Consider the following 18,991-nt stretch of genomic DNA (forward strand, 5'->3'; position numbering starts at 1 on the left):
GATAAATTATTTTCCTTAAACTGTAAAACGCATTTTAAAATGTAGCCCATTTCAGTTAAACTAACAATCACACACTTTCACTAACTTCATTTTTTTGACACCCAACTTCTTCTGTTAGGTACCATAGTTGTATCCAGAGCTTTAAATAGTTCTCCCTCTCTCGCTTTTTTCAAAAGCTCACACAGACTGGTTCAGTTAGTTTTGAACACAATTAATGAGACACATTATTTTTCCTATCACTGTTGTTACAATACAGCTGTGAAACACACTACAGAAATCACTCGTTAAGGTTAATCATTCACACGCCAGCTAACTCCGCGTTTTCTTCCACTAGGCTCGGCATAGCCAGGTGGTTAAGGCACTCGACTTGTAATCCGATGTTCGTGGGTTTGCTATTTTGTTACGGTCAATTCCACTATTCGTTGGTAAAAAGTAGCCCAAGAATTGGCGATGGGTGGTGATGACTAGCTGCCTTCCCTTTAGGCTTACAATAGTTAATTAAGGACAGCGCGCAGATATCCCTTCTGAAGCTTTGCGCGAAATTCAAAACAAACCATAGTTTGTATGAGGCCCTGTAAACTCATGCCTTAATCAGGGGGTTGACAATGTTTATAGTTTCTTTTATCATTTTCAAGCTTAAAAGCTACTCCTTCAATCTTTCTAAATTATTTGATATCCTACACATAATATGGTGACTACATATGCGATTAATCATACAAATACTTCACTGCAGTACAGCGGTATGTCTCCGGATTTCGAACGCTAAAATGAGGGGTTCGATTCCCTTCGGTGGGCTGAGCAGATAGCCCTTTGTGGCTTTGCTGTAAGAAAACACACAAACACACATTTCACTGAATTTATTATTTTTTTATAAATAAATATTTTCTATTACTCAATATTTCTTAACTGTTACAATATTTATTGTAACAGACAATTTTTATCCTCAAAAAGCACTGACTGTCCTTATTGGGAATATGAAATTATTTGCAAAAACAAAACAAACTGTAAGCTTGGAAGCTTATAATAGTCCCCTGGTGGCACAGCGGTATGTCTGCGAATTCACACCACTAAAAACCGTGCTTCGATACCCAAGATGTAGCTTTGTGCTTAATTCCAAACGAACAAAGCTCATAAAACCAAAAATCATGTTTCAATACTTGCGGTAGGTACAGAACAGATAGCCCATTGTGTAGCTTTTTGCTTAAGATCAAGGAAACAAACTTTGTAAAGCTAGGTATTTTAGATTCTGTTTTCGGGCACAATCTATGAAGACAACATGAATATCAAAATTTTAAATACATCTGTTACATTCTAAAGTGGGCTAATGGTAAATTAATGAATTTACAATGCTAGAGATCCGGGATTCGATTCCTGAGATAGACGAAGTACAGGTAGCCCATTGTGGTGTGTTTTGCTAGTTGTTAAGCACTAAGCTACACAATCTTTGCTCTGCTTACCGAGGATATCGCAATCCAATTTTAAGCGTCGATGAGCCACAGAAGGGTGGGGGAGAACATTACCCTGTGTAATTTTGCATTAAGAGAATAACAATAACAACAAATTTGTTTTCTGCCTCTAAGTGATTCAGTGGTAAGTCTGAAAGCTTATAACGTCAAAAACCATTTTTAGTACTCTTGGTGCTTTTTAATGGGCCCAGCACGGCCAAGCGTGTTAAGGCGTTCGACTCGTAATCCTAGGGTCGCGGGTTCTCCCGTCGCACCAAACATGCTCGCCTTTTCAAGCGTGGGAGCGTTATAATGTGACAGTCAATTTAACTATTCGTTAGTAAAAGAGTAGCCCAAGAGTTGGCGGTGGGTGGTGATGACTAGCTGCCTTCCCTCTAGTCTTACACTGCCAAATTAGGGACGGCTAGCGCAGATAGCTCTCGAGTAGCTTTGCGCGAAATTAAAAACAAACAAACTATTAGCTTTTTAATGACAAACAAAAATAAATGAATTAAATAAAAATCCGTCCCCCTTTAGGTAGATTCAAGTCTTCCTATACACACTGCTCGTGTTACCATGTGGGGCTATTATATTTGTATTGTATCGTAAGGTTGGGGAGATATTATTTTGAGGTTTGTTACAAATGTTTATACCACATTTTTGATAGGAGAAATATGATAAACTGTTTGTTAAAAAAAACCCAAAAACAAACGATTTACATTGTTCGCAATAACTTTGTGTTTGTTAATAGAAATGTTATTCGTTGTTAGTGTAACAAAAATGCTAATGCTATTAATGTTAACTTCTCTTCTCTGAGAAAAAGTGAATCCAGTGGATCAACCCTGTGCACATTTGGTTAACTTGAAACATCCAGGTAATATGTAGGTTCCAGTGGGAGAGCAACTATGAGTATGAATTTTGGTTGTATCTACAGGAATATTGCATATGATCCGAAGGAGATTATTTGTAATATTCTTTATTTAGGCTTTATATAGAAATGAGAGTATTTTACTTAGCATCAGGCTAGTTATTTCAGGATATTGGCATGTTGTAAAGATTTCAAAAGAGAGGTTATAGAATGATCTCTATTGGAAAGGGAGTAATGAGTATTCATGTTTTTTATTTTTTCGTAGTTAATGATAAGAGTGTTATGACTAGGAGACAGATTTAAAATTTAACAGGGTGGAAGTTTATACATCCTATATTACAGGTTTGATAGTAAAATGCTTAACCCTAGTAACACGTGCTAAAAAAAATGTTAAGTAATAAATTAGCAAGTGTTTGTGAACTGAAATCTTTCACAAGTCCTTATATACAAAGGAAAATTATGTTTATTGTAATGAAGCTTAATATGACATGCATTTTAAAAAGAAGAGTCTTAGAAAAAAATAATTTATTCTGACTTATATTATTGGTATACAGCTGGAATTCATTGTCAGAAATCATTTTATAAAGCACCTTTTGAACTTGGAATTATGTGAAAAATTCTCAACAGTTCTTTAGAAAGGGATTTTTTTTTGTCTCGCTAGTTTATTCAAATTATCAGATGATGCTCTTGTTTAAGTTGATGAATGTACCCTTTTTACTTAATTAAGGATACTGATGTTTTAGAAAAAGTTCAAAGAAAGATACCAGGATAATTAATAGTAGCTTGTTGAAATTGGATGTTGATTAAATAAACAAGTTATATAACTAGTAGGCAACAAGGGACAATTTGAACCTTTAAAGGCTTTTATTGTACCACCCATCTTTCAAAGAAAGATACCAGGATAATTAATAGTAGCTTGTTCTAATTGGATGTTGAAATAAACAAGTTATATAACAGGTAGGCAACAAGGGACAATTTGAACCTTTAAAGGCTTTTATTGTACCACCCATCTTTCAAAGAAAGTAAGAAATTAAACCCACAAATGAAAGCTAAGCTCCTGAAGTTTTGGAATACCATATTTAAATCTCTTTGTACTGATTAATGTTGTGGGGCAACATAGGAGCTATTGGTCCATCTAAGCTGTCCACTTCTCTAAACTAAAACTATAAATAAATACTTAAGGTATGTTCATATCATTCATATAGTTAGCAAACCTACTCTCAAACTCACTTAAACTTCCTGCCTCCACAACATCAAAAGACAACCCATTCAGTCAATCACCCTTTCAGAAAAACTGTTTTAGCTAAAGATTGCTCCTACCCTACTAAAATTTATATTTGTGTCTCCTAGTGCTACATTTCTCACTGTTAAGTATGAAAAAAGATGATGAATCAACATTGTCAATTTCATTTACCATCTTAAATCCATCAATAAGATCCCTTCTAATTCTTTGTTTTTGTCAAGAGAAAATTTGAGAGATTACAACCTCTCCTTGTATAACTACTCCTCTATCTTCAGCACCATTCTGGCAACTCTTTTTCTAAAGCATTTCATTCAAATTCCCATTACAACAAACATCCTTGCTCTTTCAGTTCTGAGGGCATTATAATGTGATAGTCAATCCCACTATTCATTGGTAAGAGAGTAGCCCAAGAGTTGGTAATGGGTGATGATGACTAGCTGCCTTTCACTGTTAAGTCAGGGATGGGTAGCACAAATAGTCCTCATGTAGCTTTGTGCAAAATTTGAAACAAACTGAACCCTTTTCAACACTCATTCTACTTACTTAAGGTGTAAGAAGCCCAAGAGTGAACACAATACTCCAAAAGTGGTCTAACCAGTGACCTATACAATGATATTATAACCTTTTGAGACTTATAGTCAGTATTTATGTAGATACAACCTAAGATCCTATTTACCATACTACTAGCAACAGCACACTGTTTGGATGGCTTCAGAGATTAATCAACCATTACACCAAGATCCTTTACTTTCATGATACTGTTAAATTTATTCCAATCCAAAATATGCTTATAATTCTAATTATGATAATGCACATGCATTATTATAACTTAAACCTGTCTTCCATTTATTTTCCAACTCACTAAATGATCTTAATCATTTTCTAAAGCAGCAGTATCTTCTTCAAAGACAGCAGCACCCAAGATTTTGATATTATCAACAAATTTAGATAATTTATTGACCATTCTTTTATTTATGTCATTAATATAAATAAAAAAAGCAAGGTCCTAAGACTGAACTCCATTTGCAACAACCTTCTGTTTTGTTTCATTCAGCCACTCTTCTATCTAACTTGCTAACCTATCTCCTGCATCTATACAGATTATTCTTTACGTGCCTTTTACCAATCTTTAACATCCTTCAAACTTTTGGGAAAATATTATCTGGCCCAGAAGATTTATTGTTGTTTAAATTTTTAAATATTTTCCTAACCAGTTTAGAACTAATGCAGTTATCTTGTTTGATCTGATTTCCATTTACCAACTGTTCAAGGTGTAGAATACTCCTTGAATCTTCATTAGTAAAAACTGAAGAAAAAGCAAAATTTAATAACAGAACCATCTCAAAATCATCAGATACTAGCCTTCCTTTATTATCCTTCAAACTGATTACCCTTTACGTTTTTAAAGAAATTGTTAATTTTTACATTTTCAGCCAATATTTTCTCACACATCATTTTTAATGTTCTAATTTTCTGTTTCACCAGTGTTCTTGATCTTCTATAATTTTCTAAATTTCTTATACCAGTCAATTTAAATTTCTCAAATTTATGATGCTATTCTTTGATTTTATCCACTAAACCATGAGCCAGTCTGGTGTTTTGGTCATAGTTTACTTTTCTTTGTATAAGAAATGTTATTTTAAAATTTATCTTTAAAATTTTTCCATATGTGATCAGCATTTCCAAATAACTCAGCTTCTCAATTTACAAAAATAATTCTTCACATATCTCTTCAAAAAAAAATGTTTTTGAAATTTGTGACCAAAATATCACTATTTCCATATGTTGTAAAACATCAAACCTAATGGAGCAATGATCACTTGTACCCAGATGTTTCCCAAGTTCTACTCTCTTGATGATTTCTGTATTTGAAGTTAACAATTAATCTAAAATAGCATTATTTCTAGTAGGCTTCTTGACTGGTTGGTGAAAAGCTATTCTAAACAGTTTCCATAAACATTTCTTCCTCATGGTTTGACTCCAGCATTTCTTAATCTATGTGCCTAAAATTAAAATCACCAATAATTATGACTTCATTAATAACTGAAATCTTAATCTTGTTGAAAAGTTTCTCACATTAGCATCATTTGGTGTCTGTAACAAATTCCCACTTAACCCTTTTCTCTTTATATCTACTAATAAAAACCCAAATGAATTCAATCACCTTTGATATCCTTAATTTCAACAGGATATAACTCACATTTTACATATAAAGTCACCCCTCTCCCTCCCTTTAATACTCTCCCTATTAAATAGTCTGTTACCCTGTATTTCAAAGAAACTTCTGTCATCAAAATCATGTAAATTTATCCATGTTTCAGTTATTCCTATTATATAAAAATATTTCATTCCTACCTTTGCTCAAAATCTGTCTGTTTTACTACTTCTAACATTACAATAGTAACAATTAAGCCTGCACTTCTAACTACCTCTGTACTCATTTCCTAAGTGAAATGATTTTCTGCTTTTTATTCTTTTTGTGTTCAATTTATCTTGGCCCTTGTCACTATCTAGTTCTATTTTAAATCTTCCCTTAGATCTGAATTAATAGCTGTAGCAAACAAGCCAGCTCATATCTTATTTAAATGTAAACCATCCATTCCAAAAAGGCCCTTTCTTCCACTAAACTGATCACACAAGTCCACCCAGTCAATCTGCTCACCCTAAGTCTAGCATTAAGCCCTGGTGACTTATAACTTCATTCCCACAGTTAATTCTGGACAATATCCCTGAAAAACTAAGTTTTTTTTTGTTTTTTTTTACATTAAATGTCTTTATCAATCCATTGTACTCATTAATTAGCTCCTCTGACAAACTTTTCCCCACATCAACCTCTACATGTAGCACAAAAACAGCATGTCTACTGTCCACCCCCCCTTTATTATATCTCCTGCTCTGTCAGTTATATCCTTCATCTAGCTCCTTGGTAACATAATCTGATTCTTTTTTCTCTGTTTATTGGTGAAAAAAATAATCTTGAACAGTTTCCAAGAAAACAATTTCTTCCTCATGATTTAACTCTAGTATTTCTTTATCTAAATGCCTGAAATTAAAATCACCCACAATTATGACCTTGTTGACAACTGAAATTTTTATTTAATTCTAATGTTTCTTACTGATTTCATCAGTATCATCTATTGGTCTGTAACAAATTTCTAATAAATGCCTTTTCCCTTTATATCTACTAATAGAAACCCAAATGGATTCGATCTCCTTGGTATTATCATTGATATCTTCAACTTCAACAGTATATAAGTTACATTTTACATATAAAGCCACTCTTCTCCCTTTCTTTAAGACTAACCCCTTTAAATAACCCATAACCCTGTATTTCAAAAAATTTGTCATCAAAATCATTTACTTTAAACTTGAAGTATTCCGATTATATCAAAGTCCTCCATTCCTACCAGTGTTCAAAAGTCATCTATTTTATTTTACTTCTAGCATTGCAGTGGTAACAATTTAGCCTATCAATATAATGACCACTGTACTTAATTTGAATGCTGAACTGTTCTCTAAGTTTGTTTATTGCATTTGGTTTATCACGACCCTTGCAACTGTCTAATTGTAGTTTAAATCCTTCCTTACAGCTTAGTTAATAACCATTATGAATAAGCCACATCCTACCCATTTTAAATGTAAACCATCCATTACAAAAAGCTCACTTCTCCTATTGAACTGATCCCACTTGTCCAACTATCCTTACTTATTAACCCAAGCCTAGCAATATTAGTAGCATTTAGGCACTAGTGACCAACTCTAAATCTCATCCTCATAGTTAATTGTCAGTAGTATTCCTGGCACAGTTATGACCCTTTTCTCTAAATGCCTTTATTAACCCCTTGTACTTATTAATTAGCTTCCCTACATCATTAGCCCCTTATGTGCACAACAAAAACTACATCATTGCTAGTACTCTATATCTTCTGCTCTGTCAATTATATATCTGCAGACTTACAACACTAGAAACTGGGATTTGATACTCATAGTGGGCAGATCACAAATAGCTAATTTGTAGCTTTGTGCTTAATTCCAAACAAACAAGCTGTCAATTATGTCTTCTACCTGTGCCTTTGGGTAGCATATTACAATTTTTCTCCCCATTTAGCCCTATCCTATCCACATGAACTGCCAACTATAACCTCTTTAGAAATTACATCATTTTCTGACTGCTCTGTTTTCATTTCAACTTCCATTTAATAGTTCCTTATATGCAGAAGCCAAGGGTTGAAACTGGTTGTTCAATAAAGTAGGCTCATTACAGTTAAACCAATACTTTAAGACTAAACGTTATTTTTTAACTTCCTGAAAGTCATTGTTATCTGGTGTATTCCTTGCATGTAAAAGCTTAAGTTCTTCCTGAAATCCTGCTGCTATTTTTCATGGTTTACACATCTTTTTATCTGTTGCATCTGATTTAATTAGGATACCCTCTGACTTACAAACTCTCAAGATTACATGTCTTGATTACCAGTTTCCTTAAAAGCAGGTGTCAGTCCGAAGTTCATAAATAAAACCCACTCATTGCACTTAAACTGTAAACACTTAATTTTTACACTAGTTTTAACCATTGTATTTATACTTAGCCTGGAAATAACTTATTGTGAAATACCAGTAGCCTGTTATCAGCATTGTTATTGTTAATCTTAATGTTTAAGAATCTATAATATCAGTATTTTTATCACTACCTTTTCTTTACACTAAAGTAGTTAAGCACATCTTTAATGATATATATAACTTAGAACTTTAATAGAAATAGTCACTAGTCTTTGCTTTGATGTACCGTTGTGCGCAATGTTAATAATACAATATATTTAATCCGTTTTACAATGTATCAGTAAGTTGAATTATAATAATTCCTAAATTTATATTACACGTATTAAGTCTTGTAACGGATTTAACGTTATATATACGTTTATTTTAGTGCTTACGCTTGTTTCTGTATTGCTGTCTTTTCTGCATGTAACGTATATTCTTGACTGTGGATTGCGCAAATCCTGCTCGAGCCTCCCTCAGCCCCCCAATATTGTTACCCACATATATTCATAAAATTTGAAAAACACAATTGTCGTTGTTGCTTAACAATTAACATCAGAGAGACAGATCTGTAGAACTCAACTTCATTAAGACGGAAGTATGTGTCATGCGTCCCATAGCAACGTACTGAATGCACTGAAACTCGTGCATTGTATTGCCGCTCCCTGTGTAATGCCATTCTATCTTGAGCTTTGACGAAGATTAGACAACCACGTTGATTTCAAGTTACAACAGAACAGGCGCATTGTTTTGAAGTAATATTGACTATAAACACAACATGATGAAAGATAGCCTGATAGTGACCTTACTTTTCCTCAGAATGTATTAACTTCACATGGGATAATTCGTTTTTGCTATATAAACTATGTCTTTATGTTATATTTCTTTTGATTTGTAGCGTTACTCTTAATGGTATATTAAATGTTCAATCTAAGCTAATCTTGATTTTCTTTATTATCATGTATTATGATGCAATAATCATGTTTGTGCTTGAAATAAAAAAAAAAAAAAATTGTATCTCCGACGTCTACCAATAGTTTAGTGCGGTGCTTCTCCATACTGGGAACGTGGGGGAATCCATAGTTACGTCATCAGTGCTTGTCAGCCAATCAGCGCTCGCGTAGATGGGTATTTTTCGTTTTCTAAGCGGCATAGAAACACCAATGCGATCGTTCACAAGTTGGAAAAAAAAGAGGCCTCGTTAACCAGATTGTCTTGTTTCTGGCAAATCTAAAAGGACTAAAACTGTGAATCAAAAATTTAGGAAAAAGTACAGTGCAAAATATCCGGTCATTAAATACATAAAACACAGTCATAAATGAGCAATCTATAGCAGTAATAAATAATAATAGTTATAATAATAAACAGCTTAGAGACATTGGTCAAGCCTAGTAGCCGCAAATGTTAACGGGCTCTGTCTACAATCATTACGCTCAGTCTTTTGAAATAGTTGGCATTTCTGATAATGAAGTAGTTTTATTTTTGGGGGAGTATACTACATGATATAATTTGCAACTGAGCCTGCAGGGTTTTTATATATAAAGATGCTCGACAATGCTCAGAAATGTTGTCACTTAGTGACAGGATTATCGTTGAAGACAAGATCAATGCTGATCAACTGTGTGAAAAACTAAGTGAATAAATTTAACCAGATTTAACTAATGTCACAGGTGAAAAATTCCACAATTTGGTTATTTTTATTGCTCATAACCATTGTTTTTTTTTTTAATTTTGGGTTGGTGTAAGAGAAAAAATTCATCTTAAAGTACATGACATGTTTAAGTAGATATCTGAAACTTGCTTCTACGCATGTCACTTGATGTTCTTTGCATCTTGTTCATGTTCAGTCTTTCCAAAATTTCTGATATGTAATGACGTAGTAGATTTTTTTATATCGTATTTAAAAATAATTGGGATGTTTTTATATTTATCTTTTTAACGTGCCAGTGAAAACGTGAATTGAATCGTCAATATTTTGTGGTATATCATAATAGAATCGGTAAATAACAGGTTTAATATCAAATTTACCAGTCATGATATATGCAAAGATAATACATAGCGATTCTTATAATTATAATAGAATGGGCAATAAATATCTTATTTTTAGTGTAATATTGAATGTAACAAGAATTTGACAAGAATTGTCAAATTATAGAATAAATTGTAACATTCTTCTTGTTATTATTATACACATAATTTACAGAGTGAGAGGGCGCTATAAATTAGTAATGGAGTAGTATACTGTTAGGGTATATTAAAATTTTAAAGCTTAGGATTTGTGGATAGATTGTGTTAAACCTGTTAACGCTAAAGAGCTAAAATGAGCAGCAATTAACGTTAGCTTTTTTAAAGATTAATTTATTAGGATAATTTTTTTGTAGAAGAAACGGTTGATGTTTAATTAACTGCTGTTATACTTTTGCCGTGTGATATAATAACAGTGGGTAAATCAGTTGTGTCGTAGTGATGTAAGTTCAAGTACTAATACAGTACTTGCATTGTTGTGTATCTGTAACTTGTAGAAGTACGATATAAATTGTAATATAAATACTTTAACTTAAAATTGTAAATTATAACTTTTTTTTGAGAGAAGAAAAGTATTACTAATAGTAATCTATGCAACTATTTGAAGTTTGCAGTAGTAGTTACGAAGACTGAACACTTGGATTTTAAACTGTTTTTACTGTATCCTGTAGGTGAATAAAAATAAGCCTAAAGTTATCACAGAAGGTCTAATACTAGTAATAAAGTTTAGTTTATTGTTGTTTTTAGTTAATTTTACTTGTTGGATAATAATATGAGGTGGTAATTTACAAGATATTGAAATTAAAATTGTTAAAATAAATACTCCTAACTTATAGCTAAATAAATTAGCAATTATGCATGGTGCAAATCATAACTGTTGTTACTTTTAGTAAATTAGGATACCTATTTTAGGTAATAATGGAATTTAAGTTTATATTATTCTGTACAATTATTGAATGGATGCATTGGAAATAGGTTAATAAAGGCAGGCTGTATTGTTAAAATAGTGCTGTAATACTAATAAGTAGACTAGCATGTATAGGCATGATAGGTGTCAGGATTAAGTTTGTTTTGTTGTTGTGGGCTTAATTTCATCATATAGGAGGCTCAAAAAGATTGTGCACATTGCTCATATAGAGCTTGTTTACTTTAGAAAATGATTTGGGGAAGTTTGTACTCTTATTCTCCACTAACAGCACATTAGCCAAAATATTGAGACTGCAGAGGAAGGGTCAGTTATTCATATTCTATTCTCCAACGTGTTTGAACTTGTGGACATTTCCTAATTATATAAAAGGTTTTCAGGGATATTCTTAGAGCAATAATTAGGTTGGTTGAAAGTGTAAGATAGTTTTCAGGGTAAGGGTGAATTAAATGATACTGATGAGCTCCAGTCTAGCTGATTAGGTAGTGGGATATTTGGGGAGGCTCAAAATAATGTATTCATTAACCTTTTTACAACAAGCTCATTATAATATACATGTTAAGTATTTATACTACAAAATTGAGTTGTCTTTTAGTAAACATTGCAAGTCTTTGGCATGCAAAAAAGCAGTTTTGTGTGTTCTAAAGAGGTATTTTTGCTAAAAATTTATGAAAAAATATTGAGTATAACATTACAAGTTGGACTGAGAAGTGATTTTCATGTTATAAGTAAAAACTATTCTTCATATAAAAAATCTGAAATGTTATTTGTGCAATTTTAAAACCTCTTTAAATTCATTTTAATGTTTGTTTTCTTTAACTGTATTTTGTCAGTTTTTTTTTATACCATATATAGGGTATGTCAATTTGACTGATCTTGTAATCATCATAAAAAATTAAGAAATATGTATAATGTATTATTTTTTCATTCTAGAATAACAAATTATAACGAGAAAACATGTATAGACTAAGTATATTAATCTTATATGTATATATTATATTGACCTTCTAGTTGTGCCTAGCCTAAATTAAAATTGCATTGATGTGGCACATGTGCACTCGTTACTATATTCAATAATATAAAGCTGAACTTTAGTCTCTACAGTGTGACGTAGCTGAAATTTAGTGGATTAGTATGTGGGAAAATAGTGACATTTCAGTTATTATACGTTATTACTATTTACAAATAAGTTCTTGAACTTACTTTGCTACAGAACAGTAAATAAATAAATAAGTATAGCAGACAATTACATCTCATTAAGATAATTCTTTATTCATTTGCTGCTTACTGTAGGTTGCTAAGCCTTTACAAAGTTTGGAAGTGGAGGATGTGAAATGATTTTTGTTAGATTTTTTTTGTAAACATTTGAATGACCATAAAGCAATAAATTACTATATCAAAACAACAGAATTCCATTATAATTTATCAAATTTAGTAACTAAGTTTTATTTGGGCTAAAAAAATATGAAATTTCAAACAAATTAAAGACTCACCAGCATAAAGGTTTGCCTTGAAAGAAACAGTACACAGTTATATGGCTGATAAAACCACTAGGCAGATATTCTGAGCTTTTAAGTGGTTATTTTCATATCATTTATAGAAGTGTATGTATATAAGGACTGCTTCCAAAAATCAAAAGAGAAGAGTTGGGACACTAATTTTGATTCAGTACATGAGTGATATCTCAGGCAAATAAAAAGGAAAGGAGGTTTTTATTTTATATTCTAGCTTGTTAATAAATATATATAAGTAATGTTATGAGGTTTGAGCTGATTAGTCAAAACGTCTGTTTTTATAATTTGTGGTCAATATAGAATGGAAAAGGAATTTGTATTCCCTAATTTTTGTATAGTAGTTATGAGACTGGTCAAATTGATTGAACCTATACAGAGATTTGTTAGTGAAAATAACAGATAAAATGTTTTTCTAAAGAAAAGTTTGATAACTATCTGGCCATTATAAGATTTTGTATATGAAATTTGAAAATTACTTTGCATGTTACCTCTTTCACCAGTAGTAAAGCTAATATGAATTTATTATATATACTGATTAGCAAACAGAGGTAATTATCTTTTACAGTTAACTACTGCTCTTGTATTAGAAAATATGGTGACCTTTGGGAAAGGGCTCGTAGGAGGATTTATGAAACTGAATACATGAATGCAAGTATCATTTTACAGGGACAGGTTTAGATTTGTTAATTTATCTTTTATTGAGAAAATAAATTTTATTGAGGTTTACAACATTAGGAGCATTGATATAATAAAAGATTCAAGTTTATTTATACTCTGCTGTGAAGATGATTGGATGAGAGGACACAAATTTAAGATTTGAAAATAACAAGCTAGGGTACAATTAAAGCAATTTTATTTTTCTAATAGGGTTATTGATTTTGGAATGAGTTACTGTTGACATTAGTGGAAGAGACTATCATTTTATAGGAGTGTAAAAGTGGAATTGGTGATTTCCTGAAAAGTAAAGGTTGGATTTCAGTTTTTCCTTTTCTCACAGGTGAGTGTGAAAGAACAGAGTTGAGGGGTCAGATTTGCTCCATACTGTGCTTAACTTTTGTATTTCAGTTGATGCCTCATTTGGAACTGGCTTTGGTAATAATCATATTTTGGTTCTTGCTAATAAAATTAACACTAAGTTTATATTTAGCTAGCACATTTTTTATGTTGGAACTAAATACTAAGTTAACTTTTGTTCTAAGATTACTTGGGGAATGAGAAGTGTGGGCTGCATGATCATTATGTTCAATACTCATAAGCTAGAATGAAAGCTCCCTGTAAAAGACTTAACACTAAGTTTAAGATGCCACATTAGCCATGTGGGAGTAGCATGCAATACACACATATAATAAAAAAACAACCAGAAATACAATCAACATTTTTTATTTACCAAAAGGTTATCAAAGAAGGTAACATTAGCAAAAACAGTTGTCACATCGCACATAGTGAGTACACGTCTCAATTTCACTAAGCTGCAAAAGTTAGCGAGATTTATAAAATTGGCATTTGACTTTCAAAATATCTTCAATGTTTGGTTTTGAATTGCTGCATCCAATCATTAGGATTGCTTTCAAATGTTCATCAGTCAACCTTGATCAATGTACCGACTTCACATACTTCATTTTTGAAAATGCTTGTTCACAGACATATGTGCTTCAAACAATGACAGCTTTCTTCAAATTCCTTTAATGATTCTATAGAGATCAGAGACAAGGTTATTCTCCTGAAGTTTCAAGTTCAATTCATTCATGTGGGATGTGATGTCAACCAAAAATGACAACTTTGACAACCAGGACGGGACCTACAGCAGGTTCTGGCTACTGTTGGTGTGAAAGTGCATGCCTCTACAATCAGAAAGAGACTGCACAAGTTTAACTTGCTTTGGAGGTTTACAAGGAGGAAACCTTTGCTCTTTAAGAGAAACATCAAGGCCAGACTGAAGTTTGCCAGAGAGAATGTAGACAAAGACCAGGATTTCTGGAATAATGTTCTTTGAACAGATGAGTCCAAAACTGAATTATTTGGACACCAGAACAGGGAACATGTTTGGCATAAACCAAATACAGCATTCCAGGAAAAGAACCTCATACCAACTGTGAATCATGGAGGTGGAAGTGTCATGGTTTGGGGCTGTTTTGCTGCAGCAGGGCCTGGACAGCTCACATTCATAGAATCCACCATGAATTTTACCATGTATCAGAGGGTGCTTGAGGATCTTGTGAGACCAGCTGTAAGAAAATTAAAACTGAAGCAGACCTGGACCTTGCAACATGACAATGACCCAAAACAAATTGGTAAATCCACCAAGGACAGGCTGAAAAGTAAAAAATGGAGAGTCCTGGAATGACCGAGTCAAAGCCCAGATCTTAATCCCATTGAGATGCTGTTGGGTGACTTGAAACAGGTTGTACATGCAAGAAACTCCTTAAACATCTTGCAGCTGAAAGAATTCTGCATTGAGGAGTGGGGCAAACTTTCTTTAGACCAATGTCAGAGACTGGTAGATGGCTACGAGAACCATCTCACTGCAGTTATTTCAGCCAAAGGGTGTAACACTAGCTATTAGGGGGTAGGGGGTAGGATTATATTCCTATAATCTCTTAGTATTGTTGAAATTCAGATTAAATATCTATATATTCAAAAATGTTACAAAAATACACAGGTTTTCATAGGGCATCCTAACTTTTTCACATGAATGACTTGGAGGCTGTATCCATCTGTGTTTCCTTGAGTCATACCATCATTGTTTGTTCTCTCTACCTGTTGCCTGGAGAGACATATGATCAATCAGACCTTGATATTCTCATTTGACAGTTGCCGTCTCCCTTCTTCATCCTGAGGGACTTCAATGGACATCATCCCCTCTGGGGAAGTGCTGATATTGATAGGAGGGGTTGTTCCATAGAGCATACACTCTCTGATAACAACCTTTCTCTTTCCTGTAGTGGTTCTTATACTTATTTTCATGCACCTAGTCAGTCCTTTACTGCTATTGATCTCTCAATTTGCTTCTCTTCACTGTTCTCTCACTTTTCATGGAGGGTTGACAATAACCCATGAGACAGTGATCATTTTTCTGTAATTTTGAGAGAGACTGGCCATGGTCGATGCCACCTGACCTGCTTGCCACAGTGGAAGCTGGATCAAGCAAACTGACCCTCTTTCACTGCTCTTGCAGAATTTGATCCTGCTATTGTCTGTAAGCTGTCAATAGATGACTGTGTGGCAACATTAACTGACTGTATTATACAAACAGCTCCTTAATGTATTCCAAAAACCTCAATACGTTTTCCACGATACTCTCATCTGTGGTGGAATCTGGCCTGCCACATGGGATGGAAGGCTAAAACATGGGCCTGGGATATTTTTTGTAGGTATCCCACACTCTTGCACCTCATCGCTTTCCAGCAGGCCTATGCATATGCTTGGTGGGTGAGACATCAAAGCCAGAAGGAATCTTGGATTAAGTTTACAACCAGCATATCTTTTTCCACGAATTTCAAAGTCATATGGGACAAGGTTTGAAAGGTTAGTGGGCAAGATAAATGTGTTCTTCTCTTGATCTCTTTGACCAGGAAGTAGTTGATACCTGCAGCATTGCTGATACTCTAGGTGAAAGCTTTTGCTAGGTATCTGGCACTTCTACTTCATCCTCCACCTTCTTAACCATCAAGACTTAAGCAGAGCAATCACCTCTTCCTTTTTGAGCTGATTGTCTCTGTGACTACAATCATCCCTTTACACTGGTGGAACTCAAACTAGCCCTTCATTGGTCTGACAATACATTGGTTGGACCTGATGATGTACACTATGAAATGCTGTGCCATTTATCTCCTGCTTCTATTCTTCTGATTGCTTTTAACTGGATCTGGCAGGAGAATGTTTTTCTTGATGCCTGGTGGCAGGCTATTGTACTACCTTTCTCTAAGCTTGGGAAGGATGCCAAGATTCTTTCAGACTATTGTCCAATTGCTTTGACAACCTGTCTCTGTAAGACCTTAGAGAGGATGGTTAATGCTCATCTTGTTTGGTTCTTTGAATGAAACCTCCTTTCTTCCACCCAGTGTGGGTTCCGACAACAGCATTCTACCATGGATCACCTGCTTCGACTTAAAACATCAGTCAGAGAACTGTTGTTGTTTCTCAAACAACAACATCTTGTATCAATATTCTTTGACATTGAGAAGGCTTATGATACAACATGGAGGTTTGGCATTTTGCAAGACTTCCATATATATGAGTTATGTGGCCATTTCCCCATTTTTATTAATTTTTTAATGGACAGGTGATTTCAATTCATGGGGGTTTGGCACTTTCCTTTTCTTTTCTACAGGAATTTGGAGTCCCTCAGGGCTGTGTTTTAAGTGTCACACTTTTCAATATAAAGATTAATGCCATCATTGAACAACTCCATCTTACTGTTGCAAATGGGATCTATGTTGAAGACTTTCACCTTTTATGTCAGTTGATGAACATGATATATATTGAGTGGCAGCTACAGATTGCCCTGAATTGTTTACTGAAGTGGACCACAGCAAATGGTTTTAACTTTTCTCTTTCTAAAACTGTTTGCATGAACTTTTGCTGCCAATGGGGTCTTCAATTCACCCTGATCCTGAACTCTATTGGTGAAGTTGTGCTACCTGCAGTTTCTGAGACAATGTTCTTGGGCTTATCTTTGACTGTAAGCTGACCTTTATACCACACATCAAGCAGCTACGGACCAAATATACAAGAGCACTGAATGTTCTTTGTGTCCTCTCTTCTACCACTTGGGGAGCAGATTGATGTTCTGTGCTAAAGATATATCGTGCTCTTATTTGATTGAAACTGGACTGTGGATCACTAATCTATGGCTCTGCCAGGACCTCGGCCTTAAAGATGCTGGATCCCATTCATCATTATGGATGTCATCTCTGCAGTAGGGCTTTTTGAACTTCTCCATTTCAGAGCTCACACACACAGTCTCATGAACCTCCTTTGCACTTCTGCTGTTTGCAGTTCTCTTTACCATATGCTTCAAAACTTCATTCCTTACCAAAGCATCTCACCTGGGGTTGTGTTTTCCTTCCTTGGTGGGTCATACTTTTTCAGAACAGACAATCTGCCATTGCTCCCTTTGGCCTATGTATCCAGGAGCAGTTGGATGAATTGGGTCTGTTCTTGGATAACATTGCTGTATCCACTGGTAAGCCCATCCCACCACGGCTTATTACAGTCTCCAAATGTGATCTATCTTTAAGTCATTTGAGAACAGCAGACACTCCTGATTAGAAATACTGTCTGTTATTTGCTGAACATCTTTCGAACCATCCTTCCATTCTTATTTATACATATGGTTTGAAGTCAGGTGACTGTTTGGGCTCTGCCATAGTTTGTTGTGGTTTGGTGGTTGCACATAGAATCCCCTCTACAGCTTCTGTGTTCACTGTTGAACTGTACATCATTTCTCTTGCCATAGATGACATAGAAGCTAAGCAGTACTCAAATTGCAATATTTATACTAACTCGCTTAGTTTTCTACTGGCCCTGGAATTGCTTCATATTAGTTCCCACCCTGTTCTCACCAATATTCAAAAACAACTGGCCCATTTCTTTTTATCATATACTTCTATTCAGTTTTTCTGGATACCAGGCTTCATTGGTATTCGTGGGAAAGGGCTTTCCGACACTGCAGTTAAATCTGTCTGCTCTGGCACTATCACTGCTATGCCTGTTCCATACATGGACTATGGTCCTGTATTCAAGGTTTGGCTCTGTGCCAGTTGGCAGTCGACTTGGTGTACGCAACGTGAAAAAAGAAAGTTCTTCACAGCTTGTATTACTTTAGTTTTTCTCTTTGCTGTGGACTAGATGTAACAATTGGATTTAATGCTAGTTATGTTTTTAATTCAAAAATTAACCTTTGTTTCTTACCACAATTTCCTTTTATGAATTTTAATTTTTTACCACATGTTTGGTGCAAATAGCCTAGCTGCTTTGTACCATAAAACACTAAACCAACCAACCATAACATGAAATCACTTTGCACTCAGGCTAATAGCAAAACAGACTGTTATCACAAAGAAATATTTTTGAAAAATAATTAATTCACAATCTGATTTTTGTGTACATAATACTTGTAATCTGTACAAAAAGTGAGAAATTGTTTGAAAATACACATTTTGTATCAAATGTTATAGTACAAATACTTAACATGCAAATGTGTACATGAACTTGTGTATATTATACTGAACCCATCGAGAAAAGGTTAAATGATTGTTTATGCATTTATTTTTGATTGTTACACATTATCTTGTTAAAATAACATTATTTCATAAAATTTTGGTATTTATTATACCAAGGCTGTTGCAAAAGGATTAAATAAGATTTTCTGTCCACTGTCGTATTAGACTATACCGTAGAAAACAATTCTCACACTTTTTTTAGAGCTCATCA

At 34.0% G+C, this 18,991-nt stretch overlaps 1 protein-coding gene across 10 annotated transcripts in view; it reads left to right on the top strand.

Annotated features, from left to right (window-relative positions):
• The first annotated feature begins 2,005 nt into the window (after positions 1–2,005).
• LOC143229058 (tudor domain-containing protein 1-like) overlaps positions 2,006–18,991 on the top strand; it is a 105,792-nt gene continuing 88,806 nt past the window's right edge. For 5 of the 10 annotated variants that reach the window (XR_013015630.1, XM_076460776.1, XM_076460782.1 and 2 more), the window contains exons 1-2: positions 10,309–10,560; positions 13,424–13,553. The gene's annotated coding sequence lies outside the window, so the exon portion shown is untranslated. Of the gene's footprint in view, positions 2,078–2,185; positions 2,320–10,308; positions 10,561–13,121; positions 13,205–13,423; positions 13,649–18,991 lie in introns of those variants that run through there. The other 5 variants (XM_076460777.1, XM_076460778.1, XM_076460779.1 and 2 more) reach the window with 5 other exon arrangements.

Source organism: Tachypleus tridentatus, chromosome 10, assembly GCF_004210375.1.
Source record: "Tachypleus tridentatus isolate NWPU-2018 chromosome 10, ASM421037v1, whole genome shotgun sequence".
In the NCBI taxonomy this organism is placed as follows: Eukaryota; Metazoa; Arthropoda; class Merostomata; order Xiphosura; family Limulidae; genus Tachypleus; species Tachypleus tridentatus.